This window comes from Merops nubicus, unplaced genomic scaffold, assembly GCF_000691845.1.
Source record: "Merops nubicus isolate BGI_N331 unplaced genomic scaffold, ASM69184v1 scaffold5942, whole genome shotgun sequence".
NCBI lineage: Eukaryota > Metazoa > Chordata > Aves > Coraciiformes > Meropidae > Merops > Merops nubicus.
In genome coordinates, this window is record NW_008592748.1 from 26,122 (window position 1) to 47,821 (window position 21,700).

At 41.0% G+C, this 21,700-nt stretch overlaps 1 long non-coding RNA gene across 1 annotated transcript; it reads right to left on the bottom strand.

Moving 5' to 3' along the window:
* Positions 1-20,014: 20,014 nt before the first annotated feature.
* LOC103768102 lies at positions 20,015-21,496 on the bottom strand. Its single transcript, XR_608132.1, has 2 exons — positions 21,345-21,496; positions 20,015-21,127 (listed from the first exon to the last, which is right to left on the bottom strand). It is a non-coding gene; the product is annotated as an uncharacterized LOC103768102 (long non-coding RNA).
* Positions 21,497-21,700: the final 204 nt, after the last annotated feature.

The window sequence follows — 21,700 nt, forward strand, 5'->3', positions numbered from 1 at the left end:
TCAGCTGTAGGGAACGTGGCTTTTGCTCTCTGTGTATTTTTCCCACATCACACCCAGCACTGTTCTCTGTCCATGCTAAGTCACGGCTTACGGTCCTGCCAGCCAGATGGTTAGCGAGGCTGTTGAATGTATTTCTTGCTCTTTCTGTGCATAATCCAACAACATGTTTTTACCTTCCTACAGCTGGCACATGTGCCTAACAATTTGATCTTTTGCATTTTAAATATTTATTCAGTATTTAATTTAAACCCCTGAGACTAATCCTTTTGCTTTAACTTAGCCCTCAACAAGTTTCACTGAATCATCTCTATCACAATTCAGTGATCTTCAACAAATTGGCTTCATACACTAGTAGGGAATTATCCTTTTTCTATTTGTATTTTGGGGATATTTTGGAAAGAGCTACTGGTGATTATTTTTTAAGTATTACAAGGCATTAAACTGTTGTCTCTGTCTTTTAAATTATAGATGGTCTCCATAGAGACACCAAAGTTCTACATCGCTCTCTTGAATTGCCTGAAGAAGTGGAATTACTTAGAATTACATTTGGAACAATGCTAATTAGCAAATGCTGAATTTTAAACAAGCTTCACAGCAAGGTTTTTGTCTGATAGGAGCAGCAACCAGCAATTGACTGACCAAACTGACAAAGCTGATTTACAGACAACATGCTATTTAATTATTCATTAGACATTTTACAGGGTTAACTACAATAGGCACTATTCCCTTTCTGAGGGATCACCAAGCCAAGCATAAGTGCCTTACAAATCCAGCATAATAAACAGTCAGACAGAATCAGCAAAATGAAATCTTCTTCCCAGATTGCAGATTTATTGAGGAGTAGAGAGGCAGAAACAAACCTCTGCAGCCATTTGACGAGAATGTCCCAGTGCACACACAGAATAAAAATTACTTGTCCGGAGCCCAGTCCTGCAGACAACGCTACGGTGAGGAGGTTTCAGTGAAGGGAACCCTTGCTGAAATGGGAGGAGAACAAAACATGCTTCCCAAGTCTAGAATTAGACATGGGCAGTGCTAGGCAGAGCTCCCCACGGGCCCCTGAATCTCCTGTTTCTGCCCAGAACCAGGAGAATCTCTGACCTGTGAATGTGTGGAGGGGCAGAGGTCCCCCAGGTCCCCACTCTGCTGCACAGGGCTTCTCAAGGGCGAGGTGGGAGGTAAAACCAGGCAGATATTTTGACCACAGCAGCGGTCAGAAACTGCCAGCAGCTGAACAGAGAGGCTAGATGTTGGTGCTAGAACTCATTAACCTGGCAGGGTGCAGGGGAAAAAAGAGAGCTTTGGAGAAGGCTTTGCTACTAGCTAAGACGTTGTAACTTGCAGAGTAAGCCATGGTCAAAGGAAATGATTGCAAGAACAGGAAAGACTCGTGGATCCATGCAGAGCCACAAAGTGTGAGGAAAGTTCTTGGACAGGTGCTGCCCTAAGCTAAGATACATTTAGGAAATAGAGACTGGGAAATACATGTTTATTCCACTATTTGGTTTTGATCTGTTTCTTGTGCTATGTAAAGCAAAGATTGAGTCTGCTCTAGCAAAGCCAGTGAATGAAGATGATGTTCTGCCTCTTCCAAGCCACAGAAAACTGAAGAGGAAATGCTGCTCACTCATGGAGACCCAAGGGCAGGAGCTGCACACAAGTCCCTGTGAGCAGCAATGCAGGACTGCTTCACAAGATATTTGGGTGACTGTAGTTATCAGTAGTTAGAGACATCACAGACCAGGTGAATAACGTTGGGCCACGCCTTCTGCAAGATTTGTATTTGGAAGAGGACAGGTGTACTGCTGGCATGCTGTGTCCTTGCTCAGGAAGGCAGGGGGATGGTGATTGCCAGCCTTGCAGGCAGGAAGCTCAGTCAGCATGGCTGTAAGTGTACATTGGTGTAACTTGGGGAAAGTACTGATCCTCAGAGGGAAAGGTATTTTTAATGACTATCCAAGTCACAGTTCAGTTTCAGTAGTAATGGAATGCAATCTCTTACCATCCTATATCAGTCTTTGTTGTGAATTAGTTACTTAAGTGGAACACAATGAGAGATCCTGGGATTATCTCTCAAAGCCTTGATTTGTGGAGCTAAACCTTCTTCCCTCAATGCGTTCAATGTTTCTGTAACTCAAACGTTTTCTATGCATTAGACACGGCACCACTGTTAATGTGGGGTTCAAAAATGGAGAAATTAACAAATCAGTAAACTAGATTTCCCCTCAGACAGGCATCTTTCAGCCCCCCATGATGGATGCGGTACCCGTGGATGCTGTTTGGCACTCCAACAGGCATTTACTCACCACCCGCTCTGTGTGGGGAGAAACACGAGTGCAAAACGGGAGGACTTCAAAACAGTGTAATGCTCCTCTGGCTGGAATGATGCATTATATATTAGATTTTTGTATAAAAGAATTGTGGGTTTTTTTGAGAGGAGACAAATGAGTGAGTAGGATGAAATCTCTTATCTAATCAAATGAAATCAAATGTGACTGGTAACGCCATTCACAGCTACAGTAATACTTCACCATCCTTATTATAGTATTGCTACCTACATACAGGCTAAAACTCAACTTAATATAATAAAATCTATCTAAAGTGGTTCACAATCTGTAGTCAGTTATTTTCCTACTACCACTTTTTCATACCAGCAGCCACTGTACTTGCCAAGAGTATTTGAATGATCTGTTGTAGGAGAGACTTGCCCTGCAAAGAGTCTCTGTGCACTGCGGTTCTGGTAAATAATACCTGTGCTGAACCTGACTACAAGAATAATCTCACCTGGTTTATTGTTACCTCTGCAGCGTCCACCATTATTACGACTACATGTCCCAAAACACAGAGCAGGGCTCATCTAAGGATACAATTCTTTCCATTTTCCTTTCAATCTGCATATTTTATTCTTGCTAGTTTTGCTGGCAGTGTAAAAAGGCTGGGTGCTGAAGCCTGCAGGCTTCTTGTTCTCTCCTGGCACTGAATCCCACACACATCTCAGAGAGCCATTGGTCGCTTTTCACCTGTCTACTTGACAGAGCACTGTAGAAGCATACATAAGGGAAAGCCTGAAACAGGACCTTTTAATTTGACAAATGAGAATTACAAAGATGCAGGGTTGCTGCTGTTGCTGGTTAAGACAGCTACTCTCAGCAACATCCAGGCACATTGGCTGAGCTCAGCACAATACAGGCTTGAGGTAGCCTGCAGTTTCTCCAAGTCACCAAAGGGTTCACAAATGATCATGCAAGATTTAAAAAACAGAACCTGGTGTTTACCCATACCTTTCTTTCCCCATTTGTATGGTGCTGGCTATATATGACCCACTTCTCTATTATGCAACTGCTTCCTAATCTAGGATAAAATCCTGCCTCAGAGACGGCATCTACAAGTATATTTGCCCTGCTTGCGTGAAAAGCTAGTCAGACACTTTGTAATCACCCCAGGGTCCCAGACTCCCAGTGTTATTTCATGATCTGAAATGTTTGTGGAGAAAAGGAATAAGGCCACGTGAAAGAAGGCGTTGGCATGCTGATCTAGGATCACTAGCTGAGCCTATGCTGTGCTCACTTTAAAGCAGCCTTGTCTGGGGTATGCACCCTTAGGGCAGGTGTCAGCAAAGCAGCTTTGGTCCACACAAAGCTGAGGATGAGCAGGGGGTTGAAAGGAGAAGGTCCCAGGAGGCTGAGAGAGCAAACACATGTAGGGTATGCCACAGCCTGGGTCAAGTGCTCTTGCAAGCTCTGAGGATTTTAAAGGTGTAAAACCCCACGGAGTCTCAGCTCCCTCCTCCAGTAGTTCCCAGACTATGAAAAGGGGAGTCTGAGGTTGGAGCACTTAGCTGCATGAAATGAACAGAAGTGAGAATGAAATGTTTGTTGAACAGCTGCATTGACTTCAATGTATTCTCTTATTACCTAGGAACAAAATAGCAACTACTTCAGATCTGATATCCAAAGAATGCACCTCTGGAACTGACCTGACTGCATGAGTTCTGGCTGTACCTTGGTCTGCATGTGGGCTTGAGCAGTCTGGCCTGTGCCCAAATGTAATTTGAATCCAAACAGTTGTTGTTTTATAAGAGTGGCTCTAATTGCCAAATTACACAGAAAAAAAAAAAAAAAAGAAAGCAAGCATGGGAATTTTTAACTGCAATATAGCCCATTTAACAAATCTGTATTTATTATTGTAGTGACCCATCATTTCAGTATACTTTGGCCCAAGAACTATGAAGCAACAGTACTTTCTACCAAAAACTGTATTACAATACATAAGCAAGAGAGCTCACTCTCTCACAGCTGAAGATGGTCTCCTTAGAATAAAGTTCAGCCTCTGTTTTTTTTTTTTTTTTGTTTGATTGTTTTGGGTTTTTTTTGGTTGATTTATCCATGAGGCCAAAATATCACAGTGGTGCAGGCCTTTAGGTTTCATTTCCTAGCTTTCTAAGGGAAATGAGAAAAATAGAAAGGTAATTTAATGTAGTCCACAATTACTATTTAAGCATTACATCATCAGAAAGGCTGTCACTAACTAGCAAGTGGTCCCAATGACAAGACAGCATCACCTAGCAACTGCAGAAAAGTCTTTAACCCTTTTGTGAGCACCTTATCAACCACTGAAGCTGGAAATATGTTGCAGAAAACAAATGCATATGCCCAAGTGCCTGAAAAAAACCTAGTTTCTTCCATCTTGTGATTATGGTGTGAACATTCTGCTCTGTAATTCTGAAAAGATGCCCATTTCAGTACTGTGACAGAACGTATGAGGGCCAAATGACTATGAAGGCAGCTTCTAAGAAGGAAGGGAAGCGTGATGAATCATACTAGTGCTGTGTGTGCAGACACAGGGTGAGACGGTTTTTTCTCTAGCCTGAAAAAGGATGACTGGTTAAAATATTACCAAGAGTCTCAGGAGGTTTACAGTTAGTATTGGTACAGCTCATGGATCTTTGCAGCCCTCCAGAACATCATCCAGTGTTTCAGGGAATATGTTATGTTCATTCCATATTAGGCTGAGCTATAAGCTTTAAATTTCAGTATAAATCTTATACTTATGGGAAGAAAATTAAATCTGAACTATGCCATGATTTACAAGGAATTGGTCAGGTCCTGAGGGATGAAGCACCTGTAGGCCACCTCCTAGGCTCATGCCCTCTCCTGACAAATGCTACCAGCCCCTGAGGTCGTGCACCTCCCAGGAAACTTCTGATCTTGCTTTTGCTGCAGGGCTGAAATCTGCAGTCTACACTGAGAAACAGAGTGAGGACCTCCACTGCAGCTGCAGCTCTTCCAGCCACACACCAGGAAGCTGGCAGCAGAAGTGAGCGCTGCAGGCAAGAGAAATCTGGAAGAGGCACCGAGAACCACGTCTGCATGCTAATGACTAGACTGGCTGCCAGCAGGGCAGCATCTCCATGGACTGTTATCTTCTTAAAAATCTGTCTTCCGTTTCCAGAGCAGGCTATCTTTTCCTGTTGTGGTCTTGCACACAGTGGTCATAACCAGAAGGATACTACAAGACATAGACAGAGCTCAAACCCTGATGTTTTCTGCATGGAAAAAAAAGGTGGAGAAAAAAGCTGTGCATCCTCCTGTGTATCCACTTCACCAGACAGCTTTTCAGGCCCTCAGGAAGACCTCTATGAGGATGTCAGCATGCTCTGTCTATCTTCAGACACTGTCTTTTATTGTGTTTGAATATAGATGTATCACAACAAACAACAGCCCAATTTGTAGGCCTTTTCTTAAATTGCAGGGCTTATGGTAAAAATGAAAGCCAGCAAGCCAGGAGATAAGGGAAGTGCGAGGAAGAGAATAAAACTCAGAAAAGGGCACCAAGAAGAGCCCAGCATTTTCTTTTCAAGTCCAGCAAATATGGGCTGGACAAACATCACTCTAATTGGAGAAAATTTCAGTTTTCTATTCCAAATAAACTGTCCAACTATTATTTATGATGTCACATATTTGTTTCAACAAGCTTTAACTGAATACTGGGACCGCACTGCTTTGTGGGTTTCCTTTCCAGATGACTAAAACAAGCTTTGTAAAATTCCCCCCTCCAAAATATAATATTCACTAAACCACTACTCTGATATGATTATAAAAAGACTGACTTTGATTACTCTATTACTTTGTCATAAGCAATAAAAAAGCAGAGCAATAACTAGCCAGCACAAAAGACCAAGCATTTCCAGCAAAAGTGCAGAAAATTTGAACCTAATTTGTGTTCTACTGCCACTCTCCCTTGTCACTGACCTCACTAGAAATCTCTCAGCATCTCATGTGATCTCTTGGCATTTGATAACATCAGCCCCATGAGTGCAATTCCAAACACTCAGTGCCCACATCACCTGTTAACATATGCAGTATTTGTAAAAGATGGTCCAAACACTGGTGAACGTCTTCACTATTTCACCAGATTAAAAATGCTACACCCATTCAAAGCCATGAAAGTATGATGAAAAGTGCCATAAGGATCAAACCATGCCTTCTGTTGACTGTGTCCCCCAGTAGGAAGGTCACTGTCATCAACAGGAAGCACACAGGCCAGGCCTTTCCATCCCATTCCAGAGTATACAGGAAGTATGTGAGATGGCTAACAGCCAGAGAAATAAATATATCAATACATCCACTCACAGTATATGACAAAGCAAAGAAAGGAGCGAGCAGAGTCAGAAGCCAGGTCATTAGTCCTGTTCCAATCATACAGTAACTGTCAAGAAGCAGCATCATTACATACATTATCTTCTTTCTGTCCTGGTTTTGATGTTGTCCCACTGTCACTGGGAACTCTGCTTGTAGCAGACAGTCAGGGACCCCTTCCAATAACAAGAAGCCCAACATAGTACATCCACTACCTAAGTAAACTCCAACCAGTCACTGCAAGCAGAGCCAGCCTTTGTATTATTAACTCTAGAAGCAGGACACCTGAAGTTAACTCTAAAGGCAGGGCATGTGGTAGTGATTTCCTAATTGGCTTTCACCCAAGGTTGGCCAGGCCTTGAGAGAAAACCAAGAGGAAGGTCTCTCCTGCCTGGTTGTGGACATCATCCATATGTCAACCCTGATTCAGGGCTTGGGGTTTAGACCCCAGCACTTCATCATGTAAAATGATTTTTCAGTATTTTCATACAATAAAGTATGTACAGATATTAAAGCCAACAATATGTCGACTACAAATTACTGATGCCTAGGAATTTATTAAACTATCCACAGAGCTTTGTGAACTATCTTTAGGACCTGAGCCAAATTCCAGACCCTGATCCTTCTTTGAGGTTATGACCGCTTTTATAACAACCAATTCCAATTGTTCTTCTTATTTTAATTAAACAATTTCTTAATAGCCACTAGACACTGTATTGATTTCACTGTGAGGAGACCATTACACAGGAAGTTTGCTAAATTCATTTGGTCTATGACCTCGTATCCTCTAACACTGACCAAGGCGGTGGATTTACAGAGCGGCACTGTATAGCCTGCAGGGTTCAGACACCTAAACCCTTGCGCCTCACACAGAGAAACCCTTTAGAAAACCAGCCTGAAGGAGTGGAAATAAAATTAAAATGAAACATGGAAACTGCCACTGCAAAGTAAAAAGTGGCCTAAGAAAGGATAATTCCGTTAGTACAGTCGATAAAGTAAGGAAAAGTGCAACTCAAATGGAGATTTTCAGCAGAAATCATAAATGAGCAACGAAGATACTGGTCTTCTCAAGTGCCACATGGTTCAGTAGACAACTCACAGCCATTTAATGAACATCTTGTTAAAGAAAAGAGAAGTAGCAAATTTTGCCCTAAATTAAAGTCAATGGGATTGCATGTATAAGTCAACTGTAACTCAAAGTGACATTTTTGTAATATTGAATATTCATTGAAATTCTGCATTAATACCTGTGTTGTTCTAATGGATCATGTTATTCTCTGTGATTGCACAATTCCCTTTTTTTTTTTTCAGCATGGCTCTGTATATTACTTAATCACATTGAGAAAATATACATAACTTCAAAATGGTGCACTCTAGAAATTTTTTTAAACTCCAGCTGCACAGCCAATGCCATCTCAGCAACTTTACTCAGAGGGGCAAACTGGTGGGACAGTGATACCTCCTCTATTCATCAGGGGAAGGCAGAGTTTATTTAAAAAATAGTTGCCATTCTGCAATTCTTGTTTTCTTTTCAACCAAGCTATTGCTGACTTTGAAAATCTGTTCCCCTGAATAGTCTGTGAGGTTTGAGTTAAACTACAGATACTATTTTTTTAACTGTATATTAAACCAAACAGAAGTACATAAAGCACTGTCAGACAATGAGATTATTAGAGATTTCCCTTTTGCACATCCTGGCATTTGTTAAGTTGAATACTTTGCATGTAATTTCTTTGTTTGTTTTCTTTTTAAAGGAAAAAATAACCCAAACCAACAACCTTTGGATGAATGAGAGTCAAACTTCTGCTAAATATTAATCTTGGAGAACAACCAACCCAAATATATTTGCTTCAAAATTGCTGTTTCTGTTTTTATTTTATCTTCTAAGTTAGGAACATGTGAGAAAAAGAGATTGTAATGGAAGCTGGGTTTCATTCTTGACCATAGCAGGTACTGGCAAGATCTCACTATGATTTATGTGCATACATCTTCTATTTAATTCCCTTATCTTTTTAAATAAGTTGTGGATAATTCAAAGAGTGACCGAGTAGATAATAGAGTTTGTGCACCTCTGAAGATCAAAATGTTCTAATTACCCAGTAACAGATACAGCTTGGAAGTGGTTTTATTACCCCACCTATCTGAGGCCCAGGTCTCATCCATAGGGATGACCCTATCCAGCTATCCAGCCTATTCACTATCCAGCTCCCAATTAGTTCTCAGCTTGTCCTTCAAGACATCCAACAAAGCTGACAGTGAAGATAATGTTCATAAGGGGCCATTTGCCCTGAGGGAAGTCAACTGGCACTATCAAACTTATTCCAGGAAAAAAAAATTTAAATATTTGGCATATGGTAATAATGTACCTGTCACTATTGCCTCATATCAGGCTTCATCCTCACCAGAAAGAGGCTCATAAATCCTTATTGAGCTCGTTTTGTCATTTCTCAATAAGTTCTCCTCTTTGAGCATTAGCTCTTGAACATATTGACCTGAGTAAACACTTAAGAAACTTCGTTATTTATCTAAAAAAATATAAAATCAAGACAGACAGAAGCTGAGTTAATAATTTAGACACAAGGAAATAATGTGGTGATATTGTTTATATGCAGACAGGCAGTTCACTAGTAGCATTGCTACAAAACACTCAGAGATTTTTAGCTGGGAAACAAACAAACAAACAAGGGAGCAACACAAGATACCCAGAATTCAATGGATTCGATTGAAAGCTCCTCTTCTGCTTAGTTTGCTGTGGGCATAATGAGCAGGATTTGTAATTGCTAAACAATATTTTAAAACTACAGAAAAATACAAATCAAAAAAATGAGGGAACTTTTCAGTTAGGAACAGGGAGACTGGACGGTGGGAAAATACCAATTTTTCTATAAAATTCTTCGTGAAATATACTATAATAAAGAGTCCCAGACCTCTGCAGTAGGGTCCCAAGTCTGTTTCTTGACAGCTGGGATGTTCAAGCCTGGCCACCAACCTTAGGTTCCCTGACAACTTTGTTATCCTGAACCCAGCACTGCTGGTACAAAGATTTGGGATGTATCTTTCCCCTCTCCAGGAAGAGCAGGAGAAGAGAGACATGTGCTTGCTCGTGCACGTTGTTTTCCTCTGCACCAAGTGGCGCAAGGAGAGAAGCTGTCCCCTGTCCTCTGTAGCACAAAGGACAGCTTGGCCCTTGTGGATGGTGCTGCCAACACAGCCTTTCCTGCAGGCAGGCTCGGAGCACTGACTTCCCCTGCAATGGAGACACCTTCCAGCATCTCAGAATGAAGTAATTAAAGCCTGGAGACTGGCAGAGGATAAGGCATGATCCCAGGGCTGACCACAGCGATGTCTGGTGGCAGCAATGTGGTCCTAAGCCGCCTGCCTTCTCAAAAAGTGGAAACAGGCATGGCACTGGACAAAGCTTGTACAGGGCAACAGTTTTCCCAACAGCAAATCTGATTTTCACCTTTTCATACTTTCCCCCCAATGTCCACATTAAACAGGTCCCTGCTGTGTATTCCCTAAATCTTCCCCTGTGCATTGGTTCTGCCCCTCTAGCCCATGCAGGGAGCCTGGGAGGTTGATGCAGGCTGTGGTGGCTTTGCTTCTGCAGCAGAGCTGCTACAATTTGTAGCAGGTTGCATTCTCAAGGCCATCTGCATGTTTCACCTTTTTCATCTGTTTTAGATCTTCTCTCAAACACTTCTGCCCCCGCTCACCTCCTTTTTCTGCAGGGATTCTCCTGGAGCTGGCTCTATGGAAATCCCTCATCATCCCTAGCAGAACTCTTCTGTGAGAGTGCTTTGCCAGACTCATCTTTCATTCCTCCCTAAATTCATCAGTCCAGCTTTCCTGCCTTTGTTTATACCAGTAATATCTTTTTCCTTTCAGACATTTTTTCTTTTTTATAAAGTGTATAATAAAAAATTAAATGAAACAACAAAACCTCATTTTATGAAACTTGGTTTGACCTACAACTCCAGAATCAAAGAAATTCTGAGCTTATGATGAATTTGCCTTGTTCAGCTAATCCTGCCTAATTGCCAGAGTTCATGAGCACTGAGCTGGTAGTGCAGGGTCAGAACATGATGATCATAGTGTGATGCTTTTGCTGGTTTTCATTGAAAAGAGTGATGGAGTCTTATTATTTGGAAATATAAAATTGGGATAGAATTTGCTGTAAGGTGATAAATTTGCAAAATGGGTCAAATCCAAGACTGAAATATTAAACAGCAACCTATTCACTCAGAAGGAAGTATACTGAATTCATTAGAAAATCTGCATGTAAGAAGACTTTGCCAATCCAACAGAGTAAGAATGAAGAGATTAAATTAATTCCAAAACTAGCAGTCAAAAGTGTGAAGCCAGCAATAGCCCTAAAAAAATGTTTCCTTTTTCTCCCAGTTCAGCTACATGACCTTAGTGCCTATGCCAGTTGTTATTGTATTAACTGCACAAATTAATTTAATCTGGAATTTGGTCAAGACAATGCCTTATAAATTGTAAATCTCTAAAGATATGTTGATTCTATAACCTCTGGATAATAGCTTAGGAGCTAAAGCTGCATATGAGATTCATTATTGCTTTAGTAATTAACAATCTGCAAACAGATTAGTTTCATACTTCATCCTTCAAGTAATACCATAATTTGACTAGTGTACAGTGTGAAGTCACCTGCTTGTGATGGATATTAATCATGAATAAGAATCTGAATCCTTCCCTATCCTATTAAAATGAGAAGCACTAAACTATGATCCATTATTTCATAGAAAGCAATATATTGCAGAAGTCTGAAAAAAGTACCTAGCTATGTATGTTTTATTAGATTTTACTTTTTCGTTTATAGATATTCACTAACAGCAATAGCTTTTATATGAAGAAGCTTTTTGCCATATCAGAGAAGGAAGGTTATTTTTCCCCAGATAGTAACTACCTACTGTATGGAAGCAGGTCTAATGTGTCTAAGTACAGTGTACTAAAATGGAATTATTGTAACTATTGCTTCATAAAACTTCAAAGTACCAGAATAATTTAATATCAGTGCAATCAAACTTTATGTGACTTTTTCTGCAGGCCTACTTTTGCAATTGAGAGCTTCTGACTTGTACTTTCTGTGTTGATACTCCTGCAGTAGTTCAGCAAATAGTAACTGATCTCCTAAAGCTGCCTATGAACAGAATCAAGTTCAGTGAGGCGCTCTTTGTAGAACAGGTAAATAGTGGCTCATGAAACCTAAGAAGAGATGGCAATTAGGTTAGAAGGGAAGAGAGAAGGAGAAGAGAGTATTGTGTCCAGTTCTGGGCTCCCCATTTCAAGAGGGACAGAGATCTACTGGAGAGAGTCCAGCGAAGGGCTACGAGGATGACTGGGGGACTGGAACACACTTGCCTTGTGAGGAAAGGCTGAGAGATCTGGGGCTGTTTAGTCTGGAGAAGAGAAGACTTAGGGGGGATCTAATTAGTGTGTATAAATATATGTGGGCTGGGTGTCAAGAAGAAAAGGGCGACCTCTTTTCACTTATGCCCTACGACAGGACAAGGTGCAATGGTCACAAGCCGGAGCACAGGAAGTTCCACCTCAACATGAGGAAGAACTTCTTTCCTGTAAGGGTTCCAGAGCACTGGAACAGGCTCCCCAGGGAGGTTGTGGAGTCTCCTTCCTTGGAGACTTTTAAGACCCGTCTGGATGTGTTCCTGTGTGACCTGCCCTAGACTGCTCTGGCAGGGGGGTTGGACGCGATGATCTCCAGAGGTCTTTTCCAACACCTAACATTCTGTGATTGTGTGAAGAGAATTGGTGGGAGAAGAGGGCTGGGAGGGATTCCAGTGTCTTAAGAGACCCTGTCCCTGGTCCCACTTTCCTTGCTGTCTCAGACTTACACACATCCCATACCATGTTACAGCCCCAAATTCAAAACTTGGTGCATTAATCTCTGCTGGGAGTAAACCATGTGCAAAGACAATCCTTTAAAAGTCTACCACAGATCAGGCTCAAGATGGCTGGATGTCAGAGGTTCTTAAGCTTATATCTAATAAGATTCTGCATAGGAGAAGTGGACAGCAAAGCTCTTCTTGAATGCAAGGTATGTGTGTGTATATATATCTCTCGCAGAATCACAGAATGTTAGGGGTTGGAAGGGACCTCTGGAGAGGATATATGGGAGAGAGTGGTGCATTTAATGTTTTCAACAGCATTTCAGGAAAGTGGTGAGGCAGTGCTGCATACAGTCATAGCTGTACTCATGGCCAAGGTAGCCTTCCAACAGCTTACCTTCCCCCAGGCCAGGTACCCCCAGCTTGAAGCTCAGGACAACCTGCTCTCTATCTATCTTTTTTTTTGCAACACCATCACTATGCTGCTGCAAGCCAAGTGAGGCTTAAATCCATGGCTACAACCTGGGGCCTGAGCAGAGTACAGGAAGACTTTGTTCTGTGACCTGACCGAGTGATTGCCCTGTCTTAATCAACACCGATGAGAAATACACTTGGTGAAAAATCAGCAGGTTAGGACAAAATGTTGGTGGGTGCTTGTGGAAATGGAGATCTCAAAGAAGATGTTTCATTGGCAGCGCTGACCAGAGAAGGTAAATAGGTGGGCTGAGGTACTGTTTTGGGCTGTGATAGAGTTAATTTTCTTCACAGTAGCTCATATCGTACTGGGTTTTGTATTTGTGAGCCAAACGGTGTTGCTAACACAGGGATGTTTTAGCTGTCACTGAGCGGTTCTTACACAGAGTGAAGGCCTTTTCTGCTTCTCACTCCACCCCACCAGTGAGCAGGCTGGAGGTGCACAAGAAACTGGGATGGGACACAGCTGGCACACCAGAACCCTACTGAACAAAGGGATATTCCATACCACATGTCATGCTCAGCATATAAAGCTGGGAGGAGAAGGAAGGGGGGATGTTCAGACTGATGGTGTTTGTCTTCCCAAGTCACTGTTCTGTGTGTCAGAGCCCTGGTCTCCTGGAGATGGCTGAACACCTGCCTGTCGAGTGGTAGGGGTGAATGAATTCCTTGGTTCGTGTGCCTGATTAAACCATCTTTATCTCACCCACAAATTTTTGCACTTTTACCTTCCTGATTCTCACATTATCTCACTGAGGAGGGAAGTAGCTGGTAAGGATGAGCTGTGCACAGGGGTTAACCCATGAGAAGAGAAGATGAAAAAGGGGCAAGGACTATGGTTCAAGGAAAGCTAGAAAAGTCTGAGAGGCACAAGCTAGGCCTGATAAGGGTAGAGAAGAAAATGGAGAGCAAGGGAGATGGCAGGACAGGCAGAAGACAGGGGTACAGGGTCATAGTTACAGTGGATGGGTGGAAGAGCCTAGGACCATTAAAGCACAGGCTCCTGCAGAGCCCTGCGCTGCCCCCACAGCCGCTGAATCCACCTTTTCTCTGCAAACTCATGGGCAAAGCGCTCCCTCTGCGTTTCAAGCTGACTGAGGAAGCAGAAGAGCTTCACTTGCCATCCCTCTGTTACCACGAGAGGCCACGGTTTGTGCCGAACCCAAAGGCAACTGCTTGGAAGATGACTCACAGAGGTGATGCCACACAATGGAGTTTCCTGTGCTGGGAGTGGAGTTCTGCTTTCATTCTGCCAGTAGTAAATTGCAGGATTGAAACAGAAGTGAAAGCACAAAGTTACACCTCAAAGCTGGGAAGTGAGAATTGAGTTTCTTTGCCACTTTCATTCCACGATTTCCCTTCCACCTCTCTTCCCGGCTTTGTGGTCCTAGCGTGAAATCACCCTGTTTATTTCTGCTCCTTCTCTTCCCTGGCACAAAGGGAACTGAATCAGCATGGTGCAATGAAAGAAATGCCACGCAGCTGATCTCTTGTGTGGCAGAAATTAGGCAATGCATAGTGAGTGACATTGGAGCTGGAAGAAAAGGACAAGACCTGTAGGACAAGGCATGCTATTGCTACCCTGGAAAACAAATTTTTATGGTCTTTGTGTGGAGTCCTTGTGTGGGGTGGGTTGACCACTTGGACTCAGCTGTCTACAGGTGGTCACTTCCTCTATGCATACTGGTCAACAACAACTGCCTGACCTTGAGGCTTAGATTGGTTTTCAGAAAGGAGGGACACTGTTACTGATGAGATCTCTTCATACCATACGTAAGGCATGATTATGATTTTGACAAATGAACATGTCTCAGATTAAGCTCTCAAAAATATTGCTTTGAACTTCAATGACTGTACCTCAGCTCCTTCCATTGGATCAGGACAAAGCATGTTGTTGAGTGTACTAAAAAGAAAGCAGTATTTGTAAAGCACTCAGATACTTAAGTGCTATAGTAAGAATTTAAGAAACTAGTAATTCTGTCTTTTGAAGAAGAGCTGGGTAGTTGTAGTCACTAGGGTATGGAATAATGTATTCAAAAATAAAGTTGCAATTAAGTATTTAATACACTGGTGCAAAGCTGCTGCAGCATAGTACGAGACAAGATGGTGTCATGTTTTGCAACCACATTTGAAATAAGCCAAACTGGAGTTCCATGGATAACTTTAATTGGGTATTTTTTTTTAATTTTGAGTGCTTAGTTTTGTAGCCCTAAGACCATTCTTGTGCCATAATATTTTCCATGTGTCAAATGTTTACTACAGAAAAGAATAACTCGAGCTAGTGAAGAAATGACTTGCCTTCCTCTACAAGTTAATTCCATGGAAAATAAATCAGCAAGGCAATTTCCACATTTTAGCTGTGCTTTTGTCATTATGCTGTAGACCAAGGTATTTCTTTGGTAGTGAAAAATTTTTTTACTTATTGACTTGATTTACTAATTAAATCTGCTTGTCTCAGCTATGTCAGGTGGACAGCATGAAGCACACTGATTAACTGTCAGGGCACCTTCTATATGTCTGTAGGAATTTTATTAATATCTAAAAAACCAAATCAGTTATTAGAAAATATCCATCAGATTTTATGTCAAAATCCTAGAGAAACTAATTTTGGTGGTGTTGCAGATTCCTAGGGAGCTAAATACTCTGTTTAAAATATCATACTTAAAAGAGATTCGGTAAAGACCTATCTGAAATAACGATGATATTTTGTTTTCTACGAGAATGTTTGGAAGAAATTATTCTTTTTACTGTATTTGCACAAAAACCTCAGGAGAAACGGAGCACGTTTGGCAAGTTCCAAACTGCAGCAAGCTTACAACTAACGTTTCCTGATCTTCTATTTTCACATACATGAGAGTTAGCGTGGGGGGGCTAAATCTCTTCGGAGGGTGGGTTAGGAAAAGCAGGTAAGCTGAGTGACAACACTGCTGCTAGAAAACCTAATGCCCAAAATGGTCACAATCAAATATTTATAGCTTTATGGGCAACAAGTACTCTGTGAGACAAGACTACAAAGCAGTCAAACATCCAGATATTTTTTTTGCTGTCAATCTATCAATTTTTTTCAACATATTCTTTCTCAGAACACTTACTATGCTGTGAGCAGTGTTATTGCCAACCCCACTGCAAACTAGTAAAATGAGGAATGCTATTTAGTGACTTTTATAGATTTCTCACTTGGTCCAGTTGCTTCCTATTCAAATATTTGTGTTGATTTTTAATGCTGCAATTGGAATGGCAAGTAGGACTTCTGCCCAAGAAATCTGTTTTTCTAATACCTCATATTTAGAGATCTAGAAATAATAAAAATATTACTCATAAAACATTTTAATTCATTTTTACGTGATTAGCCCAGTGTTCATACTGTACTTAAGCCACTAGTTATCTTAGGAGAAGTTTTTGCCCAGAAGAGGCTGTACTATGAATAATTCTTTCATTATTTCCACAGATGCTGCCTTCTGAGGCAACTGAAACAAAAATGGCTCCTCAAAGGAGATCTGTACAAGATTTCCCAGTTAATGAAACTTCTGTGAAAGATCAGAACAAGAATTCACTGCATACGAGGCTGCAGTAGTCACTGCCAGCTAGAGCCAGTTTGGGCCAATACCTACAGGGATGCTGGAAAGGCCACTTGCAGCCTCTACTAGGGTCTCTGGTGACAATTCTGGGAGACCATCACTATACAGTGCTGGTGTCACTCAGCATCTCAAGACTCCAGAGGGATCTGGGAGAAATTTAACCCCTTGCTGCAATACACTCTTTTCTTGGTACCAAATATATGTATTTTTTTTCTCCTGGAGTTTAACAGCTTGATGGTCAAAAGGGCTGTTGCTGAGCTCTGTAAGCATGGTCTTGCCTCTTCATCATCTAATCCATTACTTCAAAATCTTTTCTCTGGATTTTAAAAAACACACCTTTAATACTTTGGAACTGCAATGCTGTTATGTATAAATCCCCCACCCCCCAACTCTGTATGCTTGCCTTACTGATTTTAAACATCCACCTGCTCTGTTTCTCTATTTGCAAGCATACCATTTGCTTTCCTAAACGTCGGTCAGGAGAATCATGGCATCAGCCTTCAGCACCTATCTTCTTCACTCGGCAGTGAGATGTCTGTGGGCAGAAGACAAGCCGTGGTGCTGCCACAGTGCTTTCTGTCAGATTTCACTTCATCATAAAATTTTAAAACCAAACAAAAAGATTCAACCAAAAACCCCCTCAAACAAACCCCGATTAGGTTCCAGTAAGATGAGTGTTGCAGGTAGTTTCACAATAGGGGAAAGGGAAGCTGTATTAATTGTTATTTCTAAACCCCAAGACTCTACTTTTAGTTTTGGATGGTGTCACATGGGAACAAGGATCTGCATTCATATCACACACATACTGCAACACGAGTACCAGATACGGCCTCATCCCCCTCCTCACTCATGCTGCAGGGTGCAGAGGCTGGCAGCTGCAGCACTGTACCCTGCCCACAGATCTGACCCACACAAGCATTTAATGCATCAATAAGGTGTAGGGTAATTTCTTGATCAGTTTTTGATAGCATCTGTGTTTCTGAAGCTGCACAAGTGTGACAAATATTAGGGATAAGAGTTTTCTACCACATCAGTACCCCCCGCCCCCCATCCCAGCAAACAAAACAAATGCCCCATACCTGGAGATATTTCAGTGCCTGAATTATTAATAAAATAAGCATGATAATGAGTAATCTATGTTAAGCATTTTCTTACCCTTTATTTTTTCATTATGACCAGAAGAGGAATATGATTAACAGCAGTTTAAACTTTAGCAGTACAATTTCAGTATTAAATATAAAACTACACTGCAAGTTGATGTATTTTAAAAATGGTTATGTATACTCTAGCCTTAAATTTATGTATCAAATACAAGTAACTCAATTGTTTCTTGCCTTGACAATTAACATATCTAACAAATTTCAACAAGCCAGACATCCATCTTTTCCATTAAAAAAAAAAAAAATAAGCAAGCACACCAACTCATATTCATAGCAGGGGGGTGTAAAGATTCAACACTTTCCTGAGTGTTGTGCAAAGAACAACAGGTTTGAGAAAGTCGGTTAAATAAGTGTAATGATAAATCTAAAGCTAAGCTGGAGGACCTTTTGATTAACGTCATATTTCATATATTACTTGCATCAGTTGAGAGCAACATGAGTTACAGAACTTCTATGAAAACAAGCCACTTACAAGCAGGTGGTTAAGCTTGATCAGTTTATTAAAAGGATTATATGACACGGTTGCCTGCAATAGCAGGGGACTGGATCTGATGACCCAGGAAGTTCTTTCCAGTCCCCTGTTTCTAAGCCATGCACCAAGTGTATCCAGCCCACACTTTCACATTTGGAAAAAGCCAAAGCCACACACACACACTCACCAAAAAAAAAAAAAAAAAAAAGTCCTTGATGACACCGTTTCTCTAGATATTCACTATGCAGAAGGGAACAGAGCTAAAGTCCTGTACAGAGGATACATTTACTCGAGGTTGATGTGGTACTGAAGTCAGTTAATAATTAGATACCTCCAGGCAGATTCAGTTACAGGGCATACCAACACTGCACACTGCCAGACAATTTCTAATTAAGCCAAGAACCTCTTGCAGGAATGAGGTCTCTTTGCTAGCAAGCACAGAGCACACTGAATAAGCTAAAAGCAGCTGTTCTTAAATGAACTACCCTACCAACCGTGAGTGAATGACAGATAGATGGTAAGAAGCATTTACCTACTAAACAAGATCTCTCTGCACACTCAGGCAGAAGTGATTAATTCAGAGCAGCAACCATTGCTCCTACCTTGCCTGTCTCTTCAGTACGTTCTCTTTAAAAGCTGGTCTACAGAATCTGTGCAGCCATTCTCAAGCACTACCAAGGTAGCAGTTTGCAGCTGCCATGCAAGACTCTACTTTAAAAAGGTAGTCACATTCCCATCATCATGGCCAGTTTGCTAGGACAGCATACACAGTCATAGCATAAAAGCCTTTGCAACAACTAGAGATCTAAACAATTGCCTACATTCAGCCCATCTAACTGTTAGGCACTTGGTTAAGGTGTCTGGGTCCCTAGCCACCCAGAACTCCCCCCTTTCCCCAGGAAAAAAGTGAAATTAAAAAAAAAAAAAAAACAAAAAAAAACAAACAAACAAACCACTGAAGGCAGTCTCAGTTGCCTTCTGGAGGTGTCTTTTGACCCCCACTGAGCAAAGCTGCGTTTCAAGCAACCAAGTTATTAACACATGCACCTCAGTTAGACAGGATGAATGGAGACCTGCATCTCTTTCAATAGATGGTATCAATACTCTCCAAAACCAAAGGCAATTAAGCAATTAAGGTTTGCAACTCCAGTTACGTTTGGAAACAAACTTACAGTCAAGTAATTACGCTGTAACCCCTCCCTCCTAAGCATAAAAGCCTTCCACATGGAGGGTCTGCTATTTAAAAAAAAAAAAAAAGCATTCTTCTTTCATACAAAGAAGAGGGGACATGGCTGCTTTGCCACTCATTCATGGGAAAGCTGAAGGATAAGAGAACACTTATTCAGAGACCTGGAATGACCAAGCACTGCTCGTGCATGCAAAGCAGAAGTAACAAGATGTTTTTTAAATTAACCCTAGTCCTCTTCTCCACCCCACAAAATTCATGCAAGTGTTTGAGAAGATAGTCAAGACACAAAAGCCCCAGTTTCCAAAAAGGCTTGGGGTTTGGTGGGGTGTTCTTGTCATTTTGTTTTTTAAACATATCATAAATGTCCTTTTGTTTCCTTTCTGTGGGTAGCAAAATGCATTTTTCGGCATGTTTGAGAATCATAGATATCTATGAAGTCCATGCTGTTTCAATTCTCCAGCTAGTTTCTATAACCTGTCAAAAAACATAAGCAACCAATAGACGTTTCCCCCGTATTGACATGCACGCTCAGAGCTCTTCACTGTAGTGAAATGAGGTGTTACTTCTGTGCTGATAGTTGACGAGTCAGCATTACACGACTTTGAGACCAACTAAATTAACATTGTCGTAATATGAAAGGCAAGCACGAGTTCATTTATTTATAGCAAAGGTCTTGGGTTACAGGAGGTCAGTTCTTGCCATCTTGAAAAGATAGGGGATAACTTATTGCATACATGTGCATTATAATTTAGCAGCAAGTCATTCATAGAAACACTTCCCTCCTACTGCTTTTTTGGTTTATTATCTCAATTATATATATATTTTAGCTTTACAAAGCATTTAACACCACCTTTAAGTTAATGGTCTTTTATTGGAAAAAAAGACTAGCATTTACAACTTGGAATGGACATTAATTGTAGTATCTTGAACAGCAATGTTGATAGTTGTGCTGAAGTCCACAGGCTACTCCGCCAGCTCCAAGTCATGGTACAGAAGGTTTTAAAAATATGAGAGTCCAAAGATGCTCCCTTGGTGAAGGTTTCTTTTAAAAATTTTGTGAACGGTAACAGCCCGACACCCGTTTCACTATAGTGCAATGCAGACAATGTTAAACCAGTATTTTAACACAGATATGCCATCCACAGTTAAGATCACCGTATTTTTGGAGCACACTGCTACGTACAGGAGAACCATTCAACCTTTAGGGCATTTTCTCTAAGTTTTGCATCCTTCAACCATTTTGCTGCATACCATCCTGAGGTATAAACCAATTTTAAAGTAAACCAGCTATGACAATTTATACTACAAATTGAACTAGAATCCACTGTTGAACAAAAGAGTGGATCCTTTAGGTTGTTTTTTTTTTCCTTTTAATACAAATGTCTGACTGTGCTCAATTGTCAAGCTGCATGCATGAAAAACTGGCCAGCCCAAACAGTGTAATAGTCATTAGCAAATGGAACTTTTGAGTTCACTAAGTGCTTCCTTTTTTTTTTATTTTTCAAGGTAGTACAATTATTTATATTGTAAAACTGATGTTTATCTTTTGGGGACAGGACCACCAACCATTACATGCAGTTTGTGGACAGAAGGTATTTTGACATTCAGTTTTGCTATACAGAAACAGAATGAATAAATGAACATTTTTTTTTGCAAGAGGTAAGTAAAAGATTCAATTTGATTCTTCTAGAGGAAAAAAGGTGTAAAGGAGGTCTCTTCACTTTGCAGTCATCATCTGTACGAATTCTGAAAAGATAAAAAGTCACCAGGTATTATTGTCTCCAGGGTACTTCCAATTGGTAAGTCTCAAACATATGGCATAAAAAAGACCCCTCCACTTCATCTTTTTGTCCACAGAAGCAGACAATCAAATACACTGGTGTCTTAAGTACCAAAAATACCCTAAGCAACAGGTACAGATTCACTCAGAGCAACGTTTTTGAGTCAAGACAAACATTTTTACCTTCATAGTTGACTTGCCCATCCCCATCAATGTCTGCTTCTCTGATCATTTCATCTACTTCTTCATCTGTTAGCTTTTCTCCTAAGTTTGTCATAACATGACGTAGTTCTGCTGCACTGATATAACCATTGCCATCCTGTGAGTAAGAGTTGCACAAGATCATGATCAACAGTATGGAACTACATCTCAGTTTCCTGTAACTGCTGCACTAGCCTTACAGCACTTGGGACATACACAAAGACCTAGTACAATGTAAGTACTACAGTATGTACTAACCCAGAAAAAATCCAGAAGACCAATTTTCCAGCAGCAAGAATAAAGTCAGCTTCCTCTTTTGTGTAATGCTACCCCTACAG